A 25,569-nucleotide genomic window follows, 5' to 3' on the forward strand; every position below is an offset into this window, starting at 1 on the left:
CAGTATTCGGAAATTTTATACAGGCATCAAAGCACATTTGGGTTGTTCTTTAAAAATTGGAAGATCCCGCCACCCTGGACTATTTTATTGCATAGCAACAGTCGGGCAGCACTGAGCTTCTGGCTGCCCTTCCAGAGGGGCTCATGGACTCTGATGTGCAGGTGGCCCCACTGGGTACCTTTTGGCCACTCACACCTACCTGCCCAGTCCCTGTGGGAGCTGGGTTAGCAACGCCTGAAATACAGTAACCTGTTGATGTGCCTGTCTTCCAGTCCACAGGTGTTTAACCTCTTGATGGTGGAATTGTGTTTCACTCCTGCTTCTGTCCTTCTGACTCTATACCAGTAGTGTCACTTAGGTGCACGCGCACCCCTCAGAAGAAGCAAGGATAGCCATTGTCTGCCTAGAGCATGTTCCACAGAAGTGGGCCTTTTTCAGCCATTTTGGATCTGTCAACATAAAAGCCTGTGACGAAAGCATATTAGAGGGAGCCATGCAAAAGCCAAGCCAGGAAGCATTTCGACCTTCCAAGGGTATCCAGGCTCTGAAGCTCATCCTAATGCTGGAATGTAACTTTAGCTCTTGGTGTGTCAATCTCTCATCTTTCAATCTTTCTCTCTGTTTATCTGTTATACACATGTAGCTACCTGCCTACCCACGTGTGTGTGTGTCCATGTGCACACATAACGGGTCCCTCTCTGAGGTTCCCCAAATCTGTTTTGCCTGACTTTGTGTGTCATCTGTATCTATTTGCACAGTGGAGAAGGAAGGTGAAAGACAGTGTCTGAGTCCAGCTAGTTTTTAATCTTTTGGGCCAAAAAAAAAAAAAAAAAACCAGAGAAAACTAAAAACAACCTTCACACGCCTAAACACAAAGTCTAGACTCTGTGGGGAAGTCATTTGGGATAGTAGGCAATTGGGTGACAGAGTCCAACACACTGACTTGCATGCCATACTATTAATGTTGGAACTGCTTGGTCGTTATCAAAATTCACTTTAAATAACACCAGATTTTTTTTAATTGCTCACTTTTGCCTATCTGGATTTGAAGTAATGGAGAAAAAGGAAGCAGCGGCAGAGGTTTTTGGTTTTTTTTATTTTTTTTTAATCTCAGAAAGTATTTTTATCTTTCTCCTGGAGCCATTTCCTCCCGGGTGTTGCATGAAGTGTTATATAATGAAATGATCATATGATGGCATTTTTTCCTTCCTCAGCCTTCAGGGGATGCAAGACTTTGCATACAAGATAGATTAAGTGTAACCTTTAATTGTCAAAATCATGTTCTAAATAAGCTAAAGCTCTGAAAAGAGAACAAATAATAAAGCCTTGTAGGCCCCAAAGGCATACTATTCCCCCATTTTCTTTTTTTTCTTTTTTTTTTTTAGCATGGTAAAACACACATAACAGGCCAGGCACGGTAGCTCCTACCTGTAATCCCAGCACTTGGGAGGCCAAGGCAGGTAGATCATGAGGTCAGGAGTTTGAGACCAGCATGACCAACATGGTGAAAGCCCGTCTCTATTAAAAAATACAAAAAAGTAGCTGGGTGTGGTAGCGCGTGCCTTTAATCCCAGCTACTCAGGCGGCTGAGGCAGGAGAATCACTTGAACCCGGGAGGTGGAGGTTGCAGTAAGCTGAGATCACCCCATTGCACTCCAGCCTGGGCAACAGAGCAAGACTCCGTCTCAAAACATAAATAAATAAATAAATAAATAAATAAATAAATAAACAAACAACACATACCATAAAATTCGCCATTGTAACCATTTGAAGTGCATAGTTCACATTATTGTGCAACCATCACCACCATCCGTCTCCACCAACTCTTTCAATCTTGCAAAATGGACACTCTGTACTTATTAAACACTAACTCCCCATCCCTTCCTCCCCTGGTAACCTCCATTCTAGCTTTCTATGATTTTTAAGGACTTTAGGTACTGCCTATAAGTGGAAACATAGTATTCGTTCTTTTGTGACTGGCTTATTTCACTTAGCAAATGTCCTCAAGGCTCATCCATGTTGTCTCCTGTGTCAGAACTCTCTTCCTTTTCAAGGCTGAATAATATTCACACATGTGTCACCTTCATACGTCTTATTCATGTGAATAATATTCATAGATGTTCCATATGTATGTGTCACATTTTGCTTATCCATTCATCTGTCAATGGACACTTGAGTTGCTTTCATCTTTTAGCTACTGTGAATAATGCTTCAATGAACATGGATACACAAATATCTCTTCAAGACCTTGCTTTCGCTCCTTTTTGACTTGTACCCAGAAGTGGATTTCTGGATCACATGGTCACTCTATTTTTTAGTTGTTTGAGGAACCACTAAATTGTTGTCCACCGCAGTTGCACCAGTTTACATGGCCACCAGCAATCACAAAGGTTCCCATTTCTCCACATCCTGGCCAACACCCATTATTGTCTGCCTCTTTGATAGTAGCTATATTAATGGGTGTGAGGTGGTATCTCATTGAGGTTTTGATTTGCATTTCTCTAATGGTTAGTGATGGTGAGCATATTTTCCTATGCTTTTTGGTCATTCGTATATCTTCTTTGGAGAGATGTCTGTTTCAGTCCTTTGCTAAAGGCATACCTATTGAGATAAGAACGAGGAACATTCCCCATGTTAAGGCAGCAGGGTCAGAGGAAAAGAAGACTTGGGTGTACTGGGCACTGATTAGATACCAGGCTCTGTACCAGACATTGGGTGCCCCAGGATAAGCTCATCTGCAGGGAGAGAGAGAAGCAAACTCCAGACGGAAAACACCCTGAAGATGGGGAGTGGATAGCAATTCAGATGGGTCATGGAGGCCCAGTAAGAGACTGGGATCATAGTGACAGATGCATGACAATCTAGTAAGGCTGGGGGCCCGTTAGAGAGAAGAGAGATGAGACAGGAGAATGGCAGATTCAGATCAATCAGACTCTAAATACCTTGTTATTTCCACAATACTGCAATGAAAATTTATGGTGTCCATGCCAGACAAGCGAATACAGCTGCTCAGTAGAGGTTTAATGTTTCTCATGTAGTATGGTTTTCCTACATTTTGCTGTTATCACATTTTGCTGTGCCAGGCCCTGTGCATGTGATATCATTATGACTCAACCATTTATAGGGTAAGGAATTTTACATCCATTTTACAGATGAGAAAACTTACACTCATAGACAGGAAGCAACTTGCAGAAGGTCGATGGGGAGTAGATAGTGGTACCAGGAGTTGAAGTTGAGTCTGCTTTGACCCTACATACAGATCTTCCCATTATTTTATCTTATATATTAGATAAATAATGTTTATGATGTACATTAGGCATTATCAGGGTTCTTGGCCTATTTGAGCACTTGGTGTCATGACTAGATTCTGAGGCTTACACTGCATTTGTATTTCTTCCTGCCCTCCTCTTTTAATTTATCTTTATTTCATTGAAGATTTCTTCTCTTCTTATAAGCCTATGTGCTCTACATCTCCACATTTAACTGGGGGAAGATCCAGAAGGGATTTCCTGTTTCATCTTTGCACACGTGGTCCCTGGAGGGCTGTACCTTTGATCAGGGCTCAGCCGCCCTGTCTGCTGAGCTGGCCACAGGCAACAGAAAGGAGATGGCTTTGCCCATTCTGAGCATCAGAAGCAGCACAAAGCTGGAGTGCGGGATAACAGGGGGCTTTCAGACTCCTGGAGTTGATGGGGGACACTAGGAAGGAGAGGAGGAGTGGAAAGGGGGCAAGCGAAGGAACGATGGGGGAAGAAGGCAGGAATAATACTCCATGGGGCAGTATCATTATAGTCCTCAACTCTTCGCCTTGTTCTCTGAATGTATTCCATTTCCCTAGAGCTTCCAAAGGTCTACTGTGCTTGCTAATGGCCAATGGCCACAAACTCAAAAGTCTAAGAGGACTGTGTACTTTACCGAAATGAGTGATGCAGATCGAATATATCTATTTACTTTCACTGCATTATTGCCTATTTTATGAGCACTCTAAAGCAGACCTTGCAGTGATTTTACTTTTCAGTTCATTAAGCACTTCATCACACACCTTTGCCATTCACTGGTTATAACTATTTCTTGTTTTAATGGTGTTTTCAGTTGTTTTCTTTCAATACAAATTCTCTGTGTTTACATATGAAACTCAGAAGAATATTTTTAACTTCTGCCAAAAAAAATGTTTTCTCCAATTTTTCTTGAACACATGGCCCTTTTGCTTACCAGTTTGTTTTTCTCTTTTGATAAAAGCATAGGAACAGAGAAATAGTCCTCTTCTCAAAGCAAAGCATCAGTGTAAGTGATGCGTGGTCGCTGTCACTTAGCCACTTGGCCTCAGGGTCAGGGAGACAGGCAATAAGGAGTGGTGGGGACTGTGGAGAAATGCTCTGTCTGGAGGAGACTTCACTACTGAGCTCCAACTGAAGCCTGCTGGGTGTATGTGTGGGGGCGGGGAGGCTGCGGGAAATGCTGGCCCAGTGTTGGCTAGATATTTTGATTTTTCAAGAGAAACTAGGAATTCTGACCTTAATGTAAAATCTCCACATTAGTGAATAATTGCTCATTTAAAAAAATCATCGTGCAGGCCCAGTGAAACACTTCTGGGGATCACATCTACCCCATGGACTATTGAAATATGACTTCAGTAAGCCATGGGATCACATTGCTTCATGCTAAGATTAATTTTGCCCATTGTGCTGAAACATTCCCCAGTCTAGCACCATTGGCATTTTCACCCCAAGAAACACTTAATGGCATTGCACACATTGATTACTCTTTCCCTCTTAAAATTCTCTAGTCTAGAATTCTCTTCCATTTCTTCAAAGTTAACATGAGAACATCTGTGCTTGCTACAGGCCAGTGCTTCCCAAATTTGATCATTTAAGAATTTTTTTTTTCATATTTGTGTAAACTTACACTATTGTTGATTTAACATTCCTCTCTAAATATACTCATTTTCTTATTTAAATAAACTTATTTTGAAGAAAACTTATACCATTACCAAAATGGAAAAGCAGCATCCCTTCTTGTATTTGTCAGGGTAAACAATATTAGCTGTTATAACAAATAATCCCCAAACCTGGTGGCTACACCCAATAAAGGTTCTTACTTATTTTATTTTTAAAAACTTTTTTAAATTCAAGTCCAGAACAGATAGTTCTGGTTGGGATTTCCCCTCGAAGTATTTTCCTCTTCTTCTTGTGAAACTACCATCTCAGCACTTGGAATCCAAGGTTTTCACCAATGGGAAAGAGAGTTTGTGATGAAAGCACATCAGACACTTTGCGACTTTGGCCAAACAATGACATACTTCATGTCTACTCAGATATCACTCTGATCAGAACTAGCAGATGCTCCTCTCCAGATTCAAGAGAACAGGAATGTGTAGTCAATGACTGGGCAGTCACTTCCCAGCAATAACCCTACACCGTGAAGGGGAAGCACAGATCTCGAGTGGTTAGTTAGCTGTTTCTGCCACACCTGCCATCCAATTTCATAATTGGAAAAGAAAATACAATAAAATATTACGTCCTGGATGCCCCATCTCTATTCCCGAAATGTGTTTTCACACTGTTGGATCAGAGACATGCTAAGAAGAATCTTCCCTTTATATCTGGTTCTCTAAAGTTGCACCCTTCCCCCAAGTCTCCCCAGTTCTTTGCTTTCCATGAATGTAGAGGCTGTAGAGGCTGTATTTGAAATGAGATCTCAGGCCATGACATAAACCTAGCCAGGCTACACTGACCCTCATCAGCACTCTGAGCATATGGCTAAAATCAACTCCTCGGCACCAGGGACCCCACAGCAATTGCAAGAAAACACTCCCAGAGACTCAGGAGCCACGAGACTTGGTCCTCAGCTCAACTCACTCAATGACGCCCTGACATCCCCCTTCCATCCTAAGCCAGCTCTGTCTCCCAACAGGACCCCAAGGAGAGCTTGGGAGCATTTTACTCTGTGGGCCCCATCTCCCTCTGAAAGTTGTTGCTTCTCTTGACTTGGCACTGTACTCCCTAGTCCTCCTTTTATGTCTGTGATTGCACCATCTGTCTCCTATAAAAGAGGTCTGTGTTAAAAAGTTGGAAATCAATGATCTCGTCCACTTCTTTCTCTATAGGCAAACTGAGGGCAGAGACAAAATTAAGGATGTAGTCCCTCCACCTGTTATGAACTTAGTTGTGTCCCCAAAAATTTGCGTATGGAAGCCTTAACTCCCATGATGACTGTATAGGAAGATAGGGTTATTTAAAGAGGTAATTAAGATTAAATAAGGTCATAGAGCTACGACCCTAATCCAATAGGACTGGTATCCTCATAAGAAGAGAAAAGGATGCGAGGGCCCTGTACATACAAAAGAAAGGCCATGTGAGGACAAACCACGAGTAGGTGGCCATCAGCGAACCAAGAAGAGAAACCTCAGAAGAAACTCACCTTGCAAACACCTTGATCTTAGAGATCCAGCCTCTAGAACTGTTTGAAAATACAGGTTTTTTTTTTTTTTTTTTTTGGTCATTCAAGCCACCCAGTCTGTTATGGCAGTTCTAGCTGACTAATACACTGCCCAAGCTTGAAGACCTCAGGAGCTGCTATTAAGTTGAAAGAGGGAAGAAGGAAGGCAAAGAAACAATGAAATAAATTAGAATAGATCATTACACCTAGAAAAATATTTTGGGTATAGCTACTGGAAGATGGAACTGATTGGAAGTAAATGGATTAGAAGTCTACTGTGTTGTTGAGGGAATTCTACTACTGAAGATACCAAAAGACTAGACCAAAAAATATATAAATAAACAAATAAAAAGCAAACTTTGAGCATTTGATCCTTAAAATCCTTGCTTGGACCCTCCTGAGTGCACATACAGGAAGTAGATTGAAAAGGTGCATGGTCTCCAAGAAATGCTTTCTTACCAACACCTGTTTCAGATATGTCCAAGGAGGATAATGGGCAAGGAAGAACCTCCTAGAAGGCAAAGGAAGGGAACACAGAGAACAATGGACAATGGAATTATCTGCAGTCAGCAGCTTCAGACTTTAAACACGGAACTGCCACCGCTGATGGAGCAGAGTGACTTCAAAATGTCTAATCAGCAGGATTTCATCATCACTGTGGACTGGTGACAGCTGTGTCTGACCCATACCCTCCTCTGCTGATATTTGTTGAGTGTAGAGGGAGAAGGAAGATAAATTAACTTGTGAACCATTAGCCAATAGATCAAAAAGAACCATGCCTAGCCCTGATGGCAAAGGCTCCACAACGTACCACATTGGAATCCTGGTATTCTTGTAAGAGAGGGCAGTGTACTCTGTGTAGGAAGAAGGGTGAATATGAATATTTGGTCATCAGAAAGAAAGCTTTCAGCAGAGGTAGTTAACTGTCCACCAAAGTTAGTTATGGCTGGGAAGTTGACTATCATGGTGCCTTGAAAGCAAGAAGTTGGAGATAACAGAGGCTCCATCAGCCTGGGCCCTAAATAACTGCACAGAGCAGACCTCCCATCTCCACTTTTGTTTTAAGTCACTGAAATTTTAGAGTTCCTTTAACAAAATACACTTGGATTACTAGAACAGTGTCTTAGCTGGTCTCCTTGAATTACATTCAAGCCACCTTTCAATTCATTTTTTAACCCAATAGTCATTGCCTTTTAAAATGTATATCAGGTCATGCTGCAACTTTACTTAAGGCCTTCTAGAAGGCACCTCAGTGTGCCTAGAAGAATATCCAGGCTCCTTGTCATGGTCCAGTCTGCTTGTCATGGTCCATAAAAGCCTACATGATCTGACCCCGCCGGTGCCTCAGATCCATCTCCCCCTCACTAGTTATCTTGCCTGGGATGCTCTTCCCCAGGCTCTGCTCACAGCAGGCCCGTTTTGCTTCCTTCAGACTTCAGTTCACACATCTCCTTGCAGAGCCTGGCCCTGACCCTCATCCAAAGCAGCCTCACGTTGTCAATGCCTACGGATGCATACTTTGTCATCACTCTCTGCTATTTTTTTTTTATTCATAGCACATATAAGAATCTAAGATCACTGTATATTTATTTTTGTTTATTTTATGTCTCCCTCAAGGAGAATGTGTATTGCATGAGAGCAGGAACTGCACCTTGTTCTCTGTCGTATCTTTCAGCCTCTAGAGCAGTGCCTGTAACAGAGAAGCTGCCCTGAAAATGGTTGCAGAACGAAGGGGTGAATGAATGAACACACACATGAATGAATGGCACACTTGGGAGGACCTGGTGAGGGCAGCACTCACTGGAGGTAGCATGAGGGACAGCGATGAAGATGAAGGCTTTTCTGACCTCTACACCTTTTAGCTAAAGGCCCGGTGCTGACTTTCTTCATCCTTAGTGGACTCCATTGTAGCACAGATACGCTATAAATGACACTGACATTTGAAAAAAAGCACAAAAGTAAACTTTAGGAGAGGCTCATTGTCAAATAACAAGAAAACAGGCATTTTCATTAAGGACTGGTGAAACGACCAAGGCAGATCAGTACAAAGACAAACAAACAAAAATCCAACAATGGATATCAGTTGCCCTTTTATCAGAAGTCTATCTGGTGTCTAGACCTGCAGGACCTACCTGAGACCACTGTGGTGGATTAGCTCTGGCTCATGATTGCTCCCTTATTCATACCCTCTCTGCCATGTGACTCTGCAGTCTTTCACCCGAGGGGAAGGCCCTTTAACATAGGGCTTGGCCATGTGATACTGACTCTGGCCAATAGATTGTTAGTAGAAATGACACAATCAGGGCCATGAAGTCTGTTTGTGCACTGGGGCATGTCCTCATGCATCTCTGCCATTGCCACGAGAAGGACGTGCGCGGGTTAGTCTGCTAGTCCCAGGAGGCTGAAAGGCATTTGGAACAGAGTCACCGCAGCCAAGCCCAGCCTAGATTAGCTCACCTGTAGCCCACCTACAGGAATGTAAGACAAAATAAATACTATCATATTAAGCCATGGCATTTGGGAATGTTTTTTCACACAGTGGTACTTGGCTGCTATAGCCCCCTATGCCGCGCCCTTTAAAATGGGCCTCTGAAGCTCTCACTGACCCACAGGACCCATCCTGATCCTCTGAGCAAGCCCATTTCACTCGGTGCTTCATTAGCCTCTGTTCAACCTTTCTGGCAGGTGGTTGATGCCTGTTGGTGACAAGTCTCCCTGTTTGCATCTGTTGCTTGTTCCCACATGTCTCAATCTATCCTCTAGCTGCCCTCTTCAACCATGATGCTGATTCCTTCTTGTTACTATGGTGTTGCCAAGTGCAGGGAAGCACACCACCCAGATCAGCCAAGGCCCCCTGTTTGAGCTCTCTGGGAATAAGACAGCAGCTCATTCTTCTGTTCTTACAGACACAAAGTGCTGGCCATAATGGGAGCCCACAGGTAACTGGGCTGTCCCCTTGAGGAGCCCAACTCCTGACGTGCAGCTACCATAACCAGCACATTAACAGTGTCCGTCAAAACCTTTCTCTGGGACTGGATCAATCTAATGCTCACAAGAGGCAAAGTTTTGTAGGAATATTTATAAAGATAAAGAGACCCAATGGCCTTACTTTTAATTCTTTCTTCCCTCAAAGGACTTCAGATCATAAAATAAAAAATTTTGTTAGCAATTAAATTCCCTCCCATTTCTCTTTTCTTCTCTGCTGCTTCAAAGGGTTTCCGGCTTCTGCTTTGAGGTACCCTATCAAATCCGCACATGGCGGGCAGAAGGTGCAGTGTTCAAGGGAAGAGCAAGATGCAGATCGCACCACACACCCCTGAAATGTGCTTTAATCTCAGCTCTGGCCCTCGCTTTTAGTATTAACAAGATATTTTCAACCGTCGATCCCCAACTACCCATTGGCTTCCAGGCCCTTCTCCCTTGCTCCAAATCTGAACAGGCTGTCAATCAGCTAACTGCTCTTTTCTTTGAAGTTCCCCATATGCTATTTTTCCAGTTCTGTCCTATTTAGAAACCCTCAGGGTGTCCCCTTTGTCTTCAGATGAAAGTGCAAACTTCCAGCAAGGCATTCAATGTCCTTCACAGCCCTTCACCAATTTTCTTCCTGCCCCTCTGATCATCACCTGTCATGTACACTACATTATAGATATTTTTCCATCTTTATAATGTTTCTTGGCCTCAAAGGGGTCCCTGAGCCCCCACAGATATCTGGGAGCATGACTGATGCATTTGGTTGTGTTCTTGTATTCCTGACACAGGTCATGACTTGAAGGAGAGCAGCTTAACAGAGTGGCCTGAACACAGGCTTTGGGGCCAGGCTGCTTGAGGTTCAAGACCTGCCTGCACTTCCCATTGTGTATATGACTGGGGACAATGATTCTTCATGTGCAAAATCTCAGTCTGATGCAGATCCAGCCATTCTCTTCCATGTGGTGACACAGGACCCCAGGCTGTATCTATCCCATGTCTCCTGCCACCTTGTGGCTTCAAGGCCTCCCTGATAACATCCAACCAGCAGATGGGGTTTGGAAGATGGAGTTAAGGAACAAGAAGGTGTACACATGAGGCACCCACAAAAGAGAAATGTGGGGCCTGATTGCCCTGAACTTACCTTGTGTGGCACAAGAGAATAGGTTGATTACAGTGCTCCTTCCATGTACAAGGAGAGGGAGCTTTTGTAAACTTTCAGCAAAGCAACTTATTAAAACCTAAAGAATCAATGAACTCGGTTTAAAGCCAGAATTTTGCAAGGCTGAATTTTTGTCACCCTCAGTGATTAATCTGCTGCTTACCACTTTGTCTTGTATTAGTTGTGTGCCTTTCAGTACATCCTACGGTCTCTCTGAGCTTCTGTTATACAATTTGTAATATGAGGAAAACAGCCCCTCCTAACAGGATTTTTGTGAGGCTTATAAAAGATAACAAACATGGAAGTGCTCAGGAGGCTACAAAGCAGATCATATATACACATAGAACTTATCCTCCCAGTTCAGCATGGCCTCAATTTCCATTATGTTAGTAGCAGGCCTTTGCAAACCAAATAGTCTGTGTGACTTCCCTTTCCTCGTTTCAACCCATTTTCTTTAAAAATCTGTCTTTCCTTTTCGGGAGATAGAGGCAGGTGGCACGCTGTGTAAACCGTGAAAGAGATTATGAAAATATCTGCAAATCTTGTGCAGTCTCCAAATATTCCAACATAAATATTTTCTGGAGGCTAGTCCAATTTCCTGGTCCAAGGTGAGCTTCAAGTTATGTGAGAGCAAATCTCCCAGAAATCTATCCCTTTGCAAGGGACTCAGTGAGTGAGATTCAGTCAGAAAGGGCTCAATTTAAAGTTCATTCCTCCCTTTCTACAGTGAAAGTAAGCAACGATTGAGTTAGTTATCTTCTCCAACCAGTCATTACAACCATGTCGTGTTTCCACACCTTTGTACATGCTGTTCTCTTTGCTGGTACTGCCGTTTCCCACCCTATCCAGTTGGTGATTCCTTATTAATCCTCTATGAAGGATGAGACTAAAATGTCTTCTCTAGAATGCCTTCCCTAATAGCTTTATGCTGAGAGTTTTCAACTTTGTCTTCCTTTGTCCATCATGATCACCATCACCACCCCATCATCATCACCATCACCACTACCATCATTATCATCATCACCATCATCATTAACATCACCATCACCACTACCATCATTATCATCATTACCATCACATCACCACCACCATCGCTACCACCATCGTTATCATCATCCTCATCACTATCATCATTACCAACAACATCACCACCACCATCATTATCATCACCATCATTACCACCATAATTATCAATCATTATCATCACCATCATCGCCATCACCACCACCATCATTATACTCATCACCACTATCATCATTACAATCACCATCACCACCACCATCATCATCATCACCACACTATCATCACCATCATCATCACCATCACCACTACCATCATTATCATCATTACCATCACCATTACCACCACCATCGCTACCACCATTGTTATCATCATCCTCATCACTATCATCTTTACCAACACCATCACCACCACCATCATTATCATCACCATCATTACCACCACCACCACCATCATTATACTCATCACCACTATCATCATTACAATACCACCACCACCATCAGCATCATCATCACCACCACCACACTATCATCACCATCATCATCACCACTTCTTACGTTTACTGAGAGCTTAATATTGCTTAGGCACTGCTTAAACATTGTGCTCAATTCTCACACCAACCCCATGAGGAAACTGGGGGTAGTGAGATGAGGTGACAGCCCAGGTCACAAGACACATGACTACACATGGCAGAAGTGGCTAGGCAAGCCCAGGACAGTGTATCTGAAGAGTGTGCTCTTGGTCATTACCCTACAGCTTCCCTTCCACACCCATCTGCTCCCCTATTAGACCATGAGCTCCCCAAGAGCTGAGGTGGTGCCTTATTCGCCCCTGTGTTTCCAGCCTCCACTATGGGTCCACTACAGAGTAGATATATAGAAAATTTCTCTACATAAACATACAAATGGAAGGATAAATGAGAGTAAGCTCCTCTACAGCAGCTCTGAATAAAGAGCTCAGCATATAGAAGCCAAATTTCTTGAAAGAAGAAACAATATAAAGGTAAATGGGACCCTCCAAGTATTGGGCCCCTATCACTCTTCACAGATGATCCTGGCCCCGACTTCAGACCCAGGCCCATGTCAGCATCTTTCCTGGCCATCCTCCCCCTAATACCATATATTATATATATATGTATAATCCAGAGAAGAGAACAGTCTGGGGACTCTACTGCATACCAAGGACATTTAAGGTGCCCTCCCTCCCTCCCAGCCAAGGTGCTACTGATAAGTCTGGGACCTGGTGCGTTCAAGGTGATCCCAGGAAAACCCATCACCTCTGACATCTCTAAAGTCCTTGCTCTGATCATCTCCAGTTTTCCTGAGTTTCAGTCCACAGCCCTGCTATCTAAGTAACTACCAATGGCTGAGAGCCTTCTAACTGCCAGACTCTACTCTGGGGCCTTGCTTTTTACGCATAGTCTCCAGTGATTATTACACTCTCTGTAGTTAGGGACATGTCCCATTTCATAGCTGAGAAAACCAAGGCTCAGAGAGGTGACATGGCTTGTCTCATCTCATACATCTGGTAAGGAGAGGAATCAAGACTCTGGCCTGGGCCTTTCTGACTCCAAAACTCAAGATCTTTATGATATCTCAGAGTCTCTCCTTCACATTCCTAGACTGTTGTCTGGGACTGTGGTGCAAGTTTAACTCTCGCCAGTCTCCTGGGGTTGCCCAATGCTCCAGGACAACCAGTTATGTATGGCCACCTCTCCAGGCAGCAGACATCCCATCTGGCCAACGCTGCCCACAACTCACAGGCAGCCCTGCTGGGTCTCTACTGCTAGGCCATAAGCAGCATGGAGGCTGGGTCTGCATTCAGGCTCTGTGTGCTGTGCCCTGGAGTCCAGGCTTTTTCCGCCCATCCATTCTTGCCATCCCCAGAGCCAGGCCTGACAGCTGCCCTGGCTCCCCTATTCTGCCATCCCCAGCCAGCCAGAGCAATGCCAAACTGTGCAGCCAAAGCAACCCCTTTGGAGCTCACCCTCCGCTTCCTGCAGGGGCAGCCAGAGAAATCCCTGGCCCAGAATATGCCCTTCCTCAGCAATTTGCAAGAAGGCCTTTTGCAATGTACATCTTCAGTGCCTCTGAAGCAAATGGGAATGGATGGGCTCACTGAGCAGAAAATGCCAGAAGGCATTCCAGATCTCAGAACCCCAAACACAGGCCTTCTGTGAGGGGACTGAACAGACAGGCAATGCTGGGGGGAAACTCTAGCCCCACGGCAGGATACACAAGCTCAAAGAGCTATTTATAAATGCTACAGTGTTTCTTTTCAAGGCAGATACCCAGTGTGAATCAGAATAGGGCAATGGTTCAAGAAGTCATTTAGCCACATCCTAATCATCCTCATCCCGCTGGCTCCGTGGCCTTCATTCAACATGCAGTAACTGCTATTGAGCACCTACTATGTGCTGGGCACAATGCAAGGCGTCAGGGATACAACAGGGATACAACGTCAGGGATACAACAATGAATGGCACTGACAAAATCAAACTCTGTTATCATGGGGCTGATGGTCTGGCTGTAGGGGAGGTTGCTAATAACTAAGTTGGCAAAGAAACAAATGTACAATTATGGGTTAGAAAGATGTAATGGTGCCAGTGCAGAAAAGAATGAGAGTATAAGGTAAGTTAACAGGAAGGGATTTTCCCTGGGCAGGGTGGCAAAGAAATGTTTCTCAGAAGAGGTTTAAAGGCAGACCTGAAGGATGTGGAGCCTGCTATAGCGGGTGCACAGGGCACAGGCCTAGAGGCAAGAAGAGCTTGGTATGGCCAAGAAATGAAAACAGGTGCCTGGAGGAGAGTGCCAGGGAAGGGGATAGTCAGCTGGCACAAGATAAAGGTGGCAAGGCCAGTAGGACAAGTCAGGACATGGGCTGGGTGGGCTGTGAAAGGACTTTGGACTTTTGTCTTAACAATGAATTGGAGGGTATTTCAGGCAGAGGAATGACGCGATCCATTTTACTTTGTTTCCTTAAAGATCTCTCTAGCTGCTGGTGGGCTGGAGGGAAACAAGAGTGAAATCTGGGAGGCCACTTAGGAGGCCCCTGTGGTCCCCCAGGAGAGAGGAATGGCAGTCTAGATGAAGTACAGGCGGCAGTAAAGATGGAGAGATGGGAGTGTATTCAAGAGAGTTTTAGGAGGCAGAAGAAATAGGCCTCAGTGATGGATGAGTTCTGGGGGCTAAAAAGAGGAAGACATCTAAAATGACACAACTGGGTGACTTTAGTGCTATTTCCCACGAGGGAGAAGGCTAGAGGGAAAAACAGGTTGGAAGGAAAGGAGCTGGGGGAGGGGCTCTGGAGTTCCGTTCGGGACATGTATGTGGGAGGCATCCTGGTAGAGACAGCGAGTGAGCAGTCAGAAATGGTCAACAGCTCAGGGGAGAGGTTCGGATTGAAGATCCAACTTTGGGAGTTATCAGCTTAACATGTTATTTTAAGCCTTGGAACTGAGTGATGTTTTCTAGGGCAATTACATAGAAAGTTCAAAGAACTCAGGACCAAGCCCCAAGAAAGTCCAACATTTAGAAGTGAGGCAGGTTGCTTCGCCTCTTTGGACCTCATAGTTCCCATCTGTAAAATGGGCTGATAATCATATCTGCCTTGCAGAAGGATCACAAGTCGTAAAGCACCCAGTAATGCTGGACCCCTGGCCTTCGTCTAGTTGGGCACATTGGCTTAAGGATTTAGGTTTGAGGTTTTGGCCTCATCTCTCACTTTTGTGTGATTTGAAGCTATAGCATCTGTGTGTTACAAAGCACTTTTCCAGCTGTTTTCTCTTTCCCACTTCCTAACACACATGAGCACACTTATCATGAATGCTTTCTTCTGACACGGCCAGGGTGTTTAACATCTTGCAGTGTGTAGGACAGTTTCTCATGCCGATCACATGTCCTCCTACCTCCCTGGCTGCTCCTTCTCAGTCTCATTGCTGGCTACTTCTCCCCTTCCAGTCCCTCGAAGATTATGTGGAGTGCCTCGGGGATCTCTTCTGGACCCGGCCACTGAGCACACGCTGTTTCTAGTCATTTCGTTCATCTCCATACCTTTAAATGCTACCTGGTACCAAGGACCAAGCACTCAGAGTTCTCTAGTTCCAGCTCTGGCCTCTCCGTAGAACTGCAGCCCACCTGTTGGTCATCACCATAATAATGTCCGGTGGAAAATTAAAATTTAACACAGTCTCAAACTACCTTTCCCCCAGCCTTCCACCACCTAGCTTTTAGGTCTCAACATATATCTAACTGCTCATGTCAAAAGTCAAAGTGTTAGTGGGATAAAACAATATTCTATTGTGTATGTATTTACACATGGGATGTCATTCGGCCATAAAAAGAATGGAATCCTGTCATTGCAGCAATACGGATGAGCCTGGAGGACATTATGTTAAGTAAAATAAGCCAGGCACAGAAAGATAAATATTGCATGTTCTCATTCATATTTGGGAGCTAAAGAAGTTGAGCTCATAGAGCTAGATAATGAAATAGTGGTTACCAGAAACTGAGAAGGGTAGTGTGGGGGTGATGTAGAGAGGTTTGTTAATGGGTGCAAAAAGGCAGATAGGAGGAATAAGTTCTCGTGTTCTATTGCACAGTGTGGTCACTATGGCTGTCAATAATTTATTGCATATTTCAAAAGAGCAAGAAGAGAAGATTTTGAATACTCTCCACACAAAGAAAAAAAATAAAATCTTGAGGTGATGGATATTTTGATTTGATCATTACACACTGTGTGCATGTATCAAAATATCCCATAAACATATACAATTATGTATCAGTTTGAAAATCTGTTCTATCCATGTATTAACTTTTATTCCACTTTCTTCATGCTCCACGTTGAATCTATCAGCATGCCCCATCACTCCTGTCTGTAAAACATGCCCCTAATGTATCCAGTTCCCTCCATATTCACTGCCACCTTGCTAGTCTGAGCTTCATCTCCATATTCCTTATTGTATGTCCAGCCCTATGTCAGCTGGCTCCTACCTCTCTCTCCCTCTGACCATGACCGAGGCCAGCTCCCCAGGGCTTACTGTGCTGGTCACACTGCCCTCCCTTCTGTTCCTCACACACTCTTGCATTGATACTGCTGCATGATATCTCTGCCTAGTTGGCCTTTCTGCCTGGGACAGCCTTGTCCCTGGTCTTTGCAGGGCTGGGTAATTTATTTTTACAGAGGGTTATTTGGCTCACAATTCGGATGGCTGGATGGTTGAAGATGGTGCATCTGCTTCTGGTGAAAGCCTCAGGCTGCTTCACCATGGTGGAAGGTGAAGGGGAGTTGGAGTATGTGGAAATCACACGGCAAGAGAAGAGCCAATGCCATAGAGAGGGGAGAAGTGTCAGGCTCTTTTAACAACCTGCTCTCATGGGAACTAACAGAGTGAAAACTCACCCATCCTGAGGGAGAGCACTAATCCATTCATGAGGGATCCACCCCTACTACCAAAACACTTCCCATCAGACCCCATCTCCAACACTGCACATCGCATTTCAACATGGGATTTGAAAGGCATGAACATCTAAACCATAGCAAGTGCTTACCATATGTCCAGCATTTCACAAGCATCATAGCATTTAATCCTTACAGTCATTCTAACATTATCCCCAGTTGACAGGTGAGGAAACTGAGGCACAAAGAGATTAAGTCTGAAGTCAGAGATCTAAATGAGTGGTGGACATGGAATTCAAATCCAGGTTTTTCAGACTCCAGAGTCCATGTTCCTACCTTTTCAGATCTTCCGCCTGTCTCAGAAGGTAGGCAGAGCAGAACGGAGGTCATCCCCGAATTCAGTAGGCAGAACGTTAGGCATCTCTTCTTATCTCCTCCCTTTCTTTCTTTCTTCTCTTCCTTTCTCCCCTTTTCCTCTTGCTGTCATTAATAATGAAATCTTCAGCTTGTCAAAGGAGAAACCCAGATTGGAAGACAAAGAAAGAGTAAAAGCAGGCCATTCATGGTGGCTCATGCATGTAATCCCAGCACTTTGGGAGGCCGAGGCAGGTGGATCAATCACTTGAGGTCAGGAGTTCGACAGCAGCCTGGCCAACATGGAGAAACCCTGACTCTACTAAAAATACAAAATTAGGGGCTGGGCATGGTGGCACACAGCTGTAATCCCAGCTACTTGAGAGGCTGTGGCAGGAGAATCACTTGAACCCAGGAGGTGGAGGTTGCAGTGAGCCGAGATCATGCCACTGCACTCCAGCCTGAGTGACAGAACGAGACTCTGTCTCAAAAGAAAAAAAAAAAAAAAGACAATAACAGCAAATGTTTCAAAAGAACCACAATTCTCACCAAATTGATGAGCTGTCACCTGGTCTCATCATGGCTTATTTTCTTCATCTTCCAATGGGGAGATTTGTGATCCCTAACTCACAGATCATTCATGTAAAAGTTTTTTATGAAATGTGAAGTGCTTTCTCTGATGGCCAGTGATGATGAGCATTTTTTCATGTGTCTGTTGGCTATATGAATGTCTTCTTTTGAGAAATGTCTGTTCATATCCTTTGCCCACTTTTTGATGGGGTTGTTTGTTTTTTTCTTGTAAATTTGTTTGAGTTCTTTGTAGGTTCTGGATATTAGCCCTTTGTCAGATGAGTAGATTGCAAAAATTTTCTCCCATTCTGTAGGTTGCCTGTTCACTCTGATGGTAGTTTCTTTTGCTGTGCAGAAGCTCTTTAGTTTAATGAGATCCCATTTGTCAATTTTGGCTTTTGCTGCCGTTGCTTTTGGTGTTTTAGACATGAAGTCTTTACCCATGCCTATGTCCTGAATGGTACTACCTAGGTTTTCCTCTAGGGTTTTTATGATATTAGGTCTAACATTTAAGTCTCTAATCCATCTTGAATTAATTTTCGTATAAGGAGTAAGGAAAGGATCCAGTTTCAGCTTTCTACTTATGGCTAGCCAATTTTCCCAGCACCATTTATTAAATAGGGAATCCCTTCCCCATTTCTTGTTTCTCTCAGGTTTGTCAAAGATCAGATGGCTGTAGATGTGTGGTCCTAAAACCACAGTGAGATACCATCTCACACCGGTTAGAATGGCAATCATTAAAAAGTCAGGAGACAACAGGTGCTGGAGAGGGTGTGGAGAAATAGGAACACTTTTACACTGTTGGTGGGATTGTAAACTAGTTCAACCATTATGGAAAACAGTATGGCGATTCTTCAAGGATCTAGAACTAGATGTACCATATGACCCAGCCATCCCATTACTGGGTATATACCCAAAGGATTATAAATCATGCTGCTATAAAGACACATGTACACGTATGTTTATTGCGGCACTATTCACAATAGCAAAGACTTGGAATCAACCCAAATGTCCATCAGTGACAGACTGGATTAAGAAAATGTGGCACATATACACCATGGAATACTATGCAGCCACAAAAAAGGATGAGTTTGTGTCCTTTGTAGGGACATGGATGCAGCTGGAAACCATCATTCTTAGCAAACTATCACAAGAACAGAAAACCAAACACCACATGTTCTCACTCATAGGTGGGAACTGAACAATGAGATCACTTGGACTCGGGAAGGGGAACATCACACACCCGGGCCTATCATGGGGAGGGGGGAGGGGGGAGGGATTGCATTGGGAGTTATACCTGATGTAAATGACGAGTTGATGGGTGCTGACGAGTTGATGGGTGCAGCACAGCAACATGGCACAAGTATACATATGTAACAAACCTGCACGTTATGCACATGTACCCTAGAACTTAAAGTATAATAATAATAAATAAATTAAATAAATAAATAAATAAATAAATAAATGTGAAGTGCTGGGCAAAGATGACCAATCTCCTATTGACTCAACCAAAGCTTATTTATACCAAAGCTTATCCAAGTACCCTCTAATATGCTGCTTTTCCTGAGCCTTGCAACGAGCTCACAATATGAAGCTTGCCTCATAAATGATATTTTGAAGACAACATTGAAAGTGTAGTTACAAAATCCAGTGGAGTGGTGGGAGCACCTTTCAAAATTTGACCTGGAAATCCTCCTCTCCCAGGCAATAAGCCACTAGGCCTCATTCTCCCAATTTCTTACACATCTTTCTTATATCAGTTCCTCCTCTATACCCACTGCTCCTTCCTTGAACTGACCTTCCCACTTTCCCCAAGACTGTTGCACGAGTCACTGTTCTTCCTGCCCACATCTCAGCCTCCTCACGCTCCAGAGGGTCCTGTCTGAAACACAAGCGTGTACATATAACCCTTTGCTTAAAATCTTCCAATGGTTTCCTTGGCATCTGAAGCCCTGCCTCATATATCCTTTCAGTTTTATCTCCCATCCCCTCTTCTCAACCACGCATAGAAACACACATAAGCAGGTTGTCACTCTGTATAATGGTGAGATCAGATATGGCTTGCTCCCTGCCTATGCTGAGAACTCCTGGAGGGCAGGGGCTCTACTGGTGTCATTTTTCAGGCCCTCCACAGTGCTTAACACAGGACAGTGCAAAGGAAATGTAATAAGTTTTTGCAGGTATGACTTTCAATCTACAAATTTAGATGTACAGTGAAATCAATTTATTTTTAACTGAAGTTTGATTCATGCATTTATTCCACCAGAAGGTGGAAACTAAAACTCAGTCTGTAAGATCAGTAAGGTCCACACCCCCATCTCTGGTGTTACATCTATCCTGGGGCAGGGGATGCTGCTTCACGGTGCATGGCGTTGTAGGAAGGGAAGTCTGGTCCTTGATGCCTCCCTCTCCTCAAGTGTGTATCCACTGAGATGTTCACATTCCCAGCTGGTTTTTAGCACCAGGAACCATCAGTGCTTTCCTCATCCTGACCATCAACCCCCCCAGGCCTCTGGCCAAATCTCATATCTTATGGCATTCTAGAGGAATCTTGCCATTCTTCATGAATTCTGACGAATCTGCCCAGTGAATATACCCTATCTCCATGCCACTGTAAGCCATAAGGAGAATCATCCAGCTGCTCCCTTCACCACACTGGGGCAAGTGGGAGCTCTCTGAGACTGATTCAGACCAATTTCCCTAGATGCATTCCAAAGTCATTTCTAATACAGAGTTCCTATCCCCCATGTAATGTTGACCAATTGAGAACTCTGTGGGGCATGCAGTGTCCCAGGCTTCACCCAAGAAATGAGAGTCAATTTCCCTCTGCTGTTGACTCGTTCACCCTTTTAGAGTCTATCGCCTCCATTCCTCCTAGGGACCACACGTGTGTTGTGAGGTGGAGACACAGCACAGAGCCCCTTCTCAGGGACACACTGATGTTGGGGTTTTCTTGTTTCCCCTCTTATCCCTCCTTCTTGAGTGGGAGACTCTTTCAGGTCTGGGCAGGCACATAATTTTTCTAAACTACTGTCTATGAAAGAAGTCAGCAGACTTTTTCTCTAAGGGGCCAGGTAGTGAATGCTTTCAGTTCTGTGGGCCATCCGATCTCTACTGTTGTGGCTACTCAACTCTGCCAACATGGCATGAAAGTAGCCATAGAAAACACATGGATAATGAGTGTGGCTGTGTGTTAATAAAACAGGTTGTGGGCCAGATTTGGCCTGTAGATTTGGGTCCATTTGGCTGACGCTGGTCTGTATATAAAAGTAATCCCAGTTATTGAGTGCTTGAACTTTGAGAGCTTAAAGGAGAGGTTCTTGCAACCAAAAATATCAAATAAACGACCTTTTGTTCTCCCATGCTCAGCTGCAATGGTCCTTCCCTTAGGCAGGTAGCTTAAGAGGCCCTAGTTTAGATGCGCTCAGTTTCCTCAGGTGGCATTTGGACACAGAGTGGGAGGAGACATTGCGGTTGTCACAATGACAGGGATGGGGTGTTGTTAGCGTATTAGTCTGTTTTCACGCTGCTGACAAAGACATACCCGAGACTGGGCAATTTACAAAAGAAAAAGGTTTAATTGGACTTACAGTTCCACGTGACTGGGGAAGCCTCACAATCATGGTGGAAGGCAGGGAGGAACAAGTCGCATCTTACATGGATGGCAGCAGGCAAAGAGAGAGAGCTTGTGCAGGGGAACTCCTCTTTATAAAACCATCAGATCTTATGAGACTTATTCACTATCACCAGAACAACATGGGAAAGACTTGCCCCCATGATTCAGTTACCTCTCACTGGCTCCCTCCCACCACATGTGGGAATTCAAGATGAAATTTGGGTGGGGACAGAGCCAAACCATTTTAGTTAGCTTTTAGTAACCAGAGGCCAGGGTGTTTAACATCTTGCAGTGTGTAGGACAGTCCCCCATACCAAAAACTCGTCATTCCGCAAAGGCCAGTAGGGCCCCAGTGGGGAGCCCTTCCCTAGTACTGTCCAGAAAAGGACGAGAAGGAAGATAACAGGCAACCAGCATTGGGGGATGGGGCACACATTGGTAATACAGTAAAGTACAATCCCACAGCAGAGTCAACCCCGGGCAGCTCTCCAGGAACCTACTGGTCTTTTCCTCTTGTGTTCTCAGGGGTGTCTTACCCTGGGTCACCAGTAAGAGTGTTTGAAGTCCCCAGGGCTTCTGAAGCATTTTCTCAGGATGATGGAGGGTATCCCCTCCAACTCACCCTCTGTCAAGTACGGCCCCTGGCTGTCCTTTGTCCTATGCATCCACTTCCACCTCTCAAGCTAAGGGCACTTTTTCCAATGGTTGTACAGGAAGTTAAAGTTAAAATCCATTAGCTGTGTATGGCAGTAAGAAAATAAATCTTGTCTTCATTCCAACCCATGCTTTACTAGTGATTCATTCAGACTATAACACGATTTATTAGTAAAATTCTCTTGTGCCCTGGCTCAAGTGAAGCTGTCCAATGTCCCTTTGGAACAGGGGAAGGAAGAAACCCAAAGAGCTCACCAGCCCCAGCCCCCTGGATCTGGACAGAGTGTTCACCTGCTAAGGCAGTGCCTCCACCCCATCTGCAGCACAGATGTCAACCTGGCCCAAGGCTTTCTTGCATGTGATTGTCCCACAGGTAGGTCCATGTCCCAGGGCTTTCCTGAGACTCTCTCTGGGCCAGGGTCTTTGCTGAGCCCTAGTACACATAGGCAATTACATCAGCACCCCCATGCTGAAAAGCTCACTGGCTAATAGAGGCCAATAGAGAAACAGTTAATCACAGTGTAACCAGTAAAATAAAAGAGAAAAAAAAGAAAATTCTATGGGGGAGTCAGAGGAGAATTTTCCCAGCTTGGGACAAGCTTTAAAGAAAAACAACTTTTCTGTTCCTGTGTTAGTTTGCTGAGGATAATGGCTTCCAGCTTCATCCATGTCCCTGCAAAGGACATGATCTCATTCCTTTTTATGGCTGCATAGTATTCCATGGTGTATATTTACCACGTTTTCTTTATCCAGTCTTTCATTGATGAACCTATGCAACAAACCTGCACATCCTGCACGTGTAATTTGCACATCCTGCACCCCGGAACTTTAAAAAAAATAAAATTTGGCCACGCATGGTGGCTCATGCCTGTAATCCCAGCACTTTGGGAGGCGGAGGCAGGCAGATCATGAGGTCAGGAGATCGAGACCATCCTGGTCAACATGGTAAAACCCCATCTCTACTAAAAATACAAAAAAATTAGCCAGGCGTGGTGGCTGGCGCCTGTAGTCCCAGCTACTTGGGAGGCTGAGGCAGGAGAATGGTGTGAACCCGGGAGGTGGAGCTTGCAGTGAGCCAAGATTGCACAACTGCACTCCAGCCTGGGTGACAGAGTGAGACTCTGTCTCAAAAAAAAAAAAAAAAAAAAATTTAAAGAAAAAAACAAAAAGAACTTGGCTCACACCTGTAATCCCAGCACTTTGGGAGACTGAGGCCAGCAGATCACGAGGTCAGGAGATCGAGACCATCCTGGCCAACATGGTGAAACCCTGTCTCTACTAAAATACAAAAAATTAGCTGGGCACGGTGGTGTGCACCTGTAGTCCCAGCTACTTGGGAGGCTGAGGCAGGAGAATTGCTTGAACTTGAGAGGCGGAGATTGCAGTGAGCCAAGATCGCACCATTGCACTCCAGCCTGGATGACAGAGTAAGACTCTGTTAAAAAAAGAAAAAAAAAAAAAAAGGAAAAAAAGTAAAGCAACTTTTGATTGTTATTGTGCAAACCAAAAAAGTACTTGCTCATTGTTAGAATAGTGCAAAAGGTATATCATTTTAAGGAACTATCAAAATAAGTCATTCTTGTGTCGAATTTTGAGTATTAAGTAGAAGTTAGCTGGGAAAAGGTAGTGGAAAGAAGACTGCATTCTATTGAAGAAGGCACGGAGTGAACAAGGCATACAGCAAGAAGGAGGATGGTGTTTAGAGAAGGAGCAATTGGCCAATGGATTGTTCCTGATGCACACTATGTGATGTGAAGAGGGAAGTGGCGAGTGTGAGGTGAGGGAGTCTGGAGGGGGTGGAGCAGATTGCACAGGGCTTCTAAGCCATGCTAAAGAGCATAGACTACATCCTGTGGACAATGGAGAACCATGGAAAGGTTTAAGGTGGTGGTTCTCAACCGGGGACAATTCCCCTTCCACCCCTGGGACATTTGTCAGTGTCTGGAGACAAATTTAGTTCTCACAAATGGGGTTGGTGTTTTACTGGTATCTATTTATAGTAGGTAGGGGCCAGGCATGTTGCAAAACTTCCTACAATGCAAAGGACAACCTTCCTACAGCAAAAAATTTCCAGTTCAAAATGTCAATAGTTTGAGAAACCTGGTTAGCGTAAGAAGTCACCCCATCAGATCGCTTGATGTCGGTGATAGGACCTCCTAATTCAATCTAAAGCCCCTTGACTCCTGGGGAGGACAGCAGTCTTGTGAAACCTGTTTGTTGGAACTGGAGCTTTCATCCACCTCTCACTGCCCAGCCCTTGGAACAGTGTAAAGAGGGGATGAACTGGGGTATCTCACAGACTGGGTTTAAGGTTTACCTCTCTTCAGTCACAATGGTCACCTGGAGCAGCATATTTACCACCTCCCTAAAGCACAGCATCCCATGTTTAAGTGAGGGTGGGAACATCCATTCCACTGAGCTCTCCTGGACAATGTTATTCTAAAGAGAGTGAGAAACACGAGGCCACATTTATGTCCCTTTTTGCTTTAGAAACCAAGAGGCTCGAAGTTCCATTAGAATTTAATAATTGAAAGGCCCTGTGACATGAATATCTGTGCATCCATTTTCTCCTTAACCTTGAACTCTTACGGTGGTTCAGAATATAATGAACATAATTTACATTTATTTGCTAGAGATTTTTAAAAATCAACTTTACTAAGGTAACTTTGCACCAAATAAAATGCTTGCCCTTCAAGTGTACAAACTGACAAATACATAGACCCCATGTGTTCATCCCCATAATCAAGCTAGAGAGCATTTCCCTCCCCTCAGAAAGTTCCCCATGCCCCTTTGCAGTTCAGCCCCCATTGCCCTGCAGCCCCAGGCAGCCACTGATCTGCTCCATGTCAGTACAGATTATCTTGCACTGGAGACATACAGCACGTGCTTCTTTGTGCTTGACTTCCTTTGCTCGGCACAGTGTTTCTGAGATTCAGCCACGTGGCTGTGTCTGTCGATAGTTCATTGCTTTCCACTGCTGAGTGGTATTCATTCTATCACAGTTTGTTTATCTCATTACCTATTGATGGACGTTTGGCTTGTTTGCTTTTTTGTTGTTTTTGTTATCCTAAATTAAACTGCTACAAGCATTCCTTAGTTGATTAAAAGACTTCAACAGTTTCCCATTATACTTGGAAATGAATTTAAATTCCCTTCTGTATCCTCTCAAGTCCCCTCTGTGATCTAGATTCTGCCCACCTGTCTGGCCTCGTCTCCTCCACACTCCTCTTTACTCACTGCTCTCCATCCATCCCAGCTTCTTTCTGTTTCTCAGATAAACCAGAATTGTGGAAGAGACACCATCACCTCTCACCATAATCCTGCTGGCTCCAAACCAGCTGAGGGCAACTGGCTGCCTGCCTGGGATGTGCATTAACCTTCTGGAATCATT

This window comes from Macaca nemestrina, chromosome 6 (assembly GCF_043159975.1).
Source record: "Macaca nemestrina isolate mMacNem1 chromosome 6, mMacNem.hap1, whole genome shotgun sequence".
NCBI classification, from domain to species: Eukaryota; Metazoa; Chordata; class Mammalia; order Primates; family Cercopithecidae; genus Macaca; species Macaca nemestrina.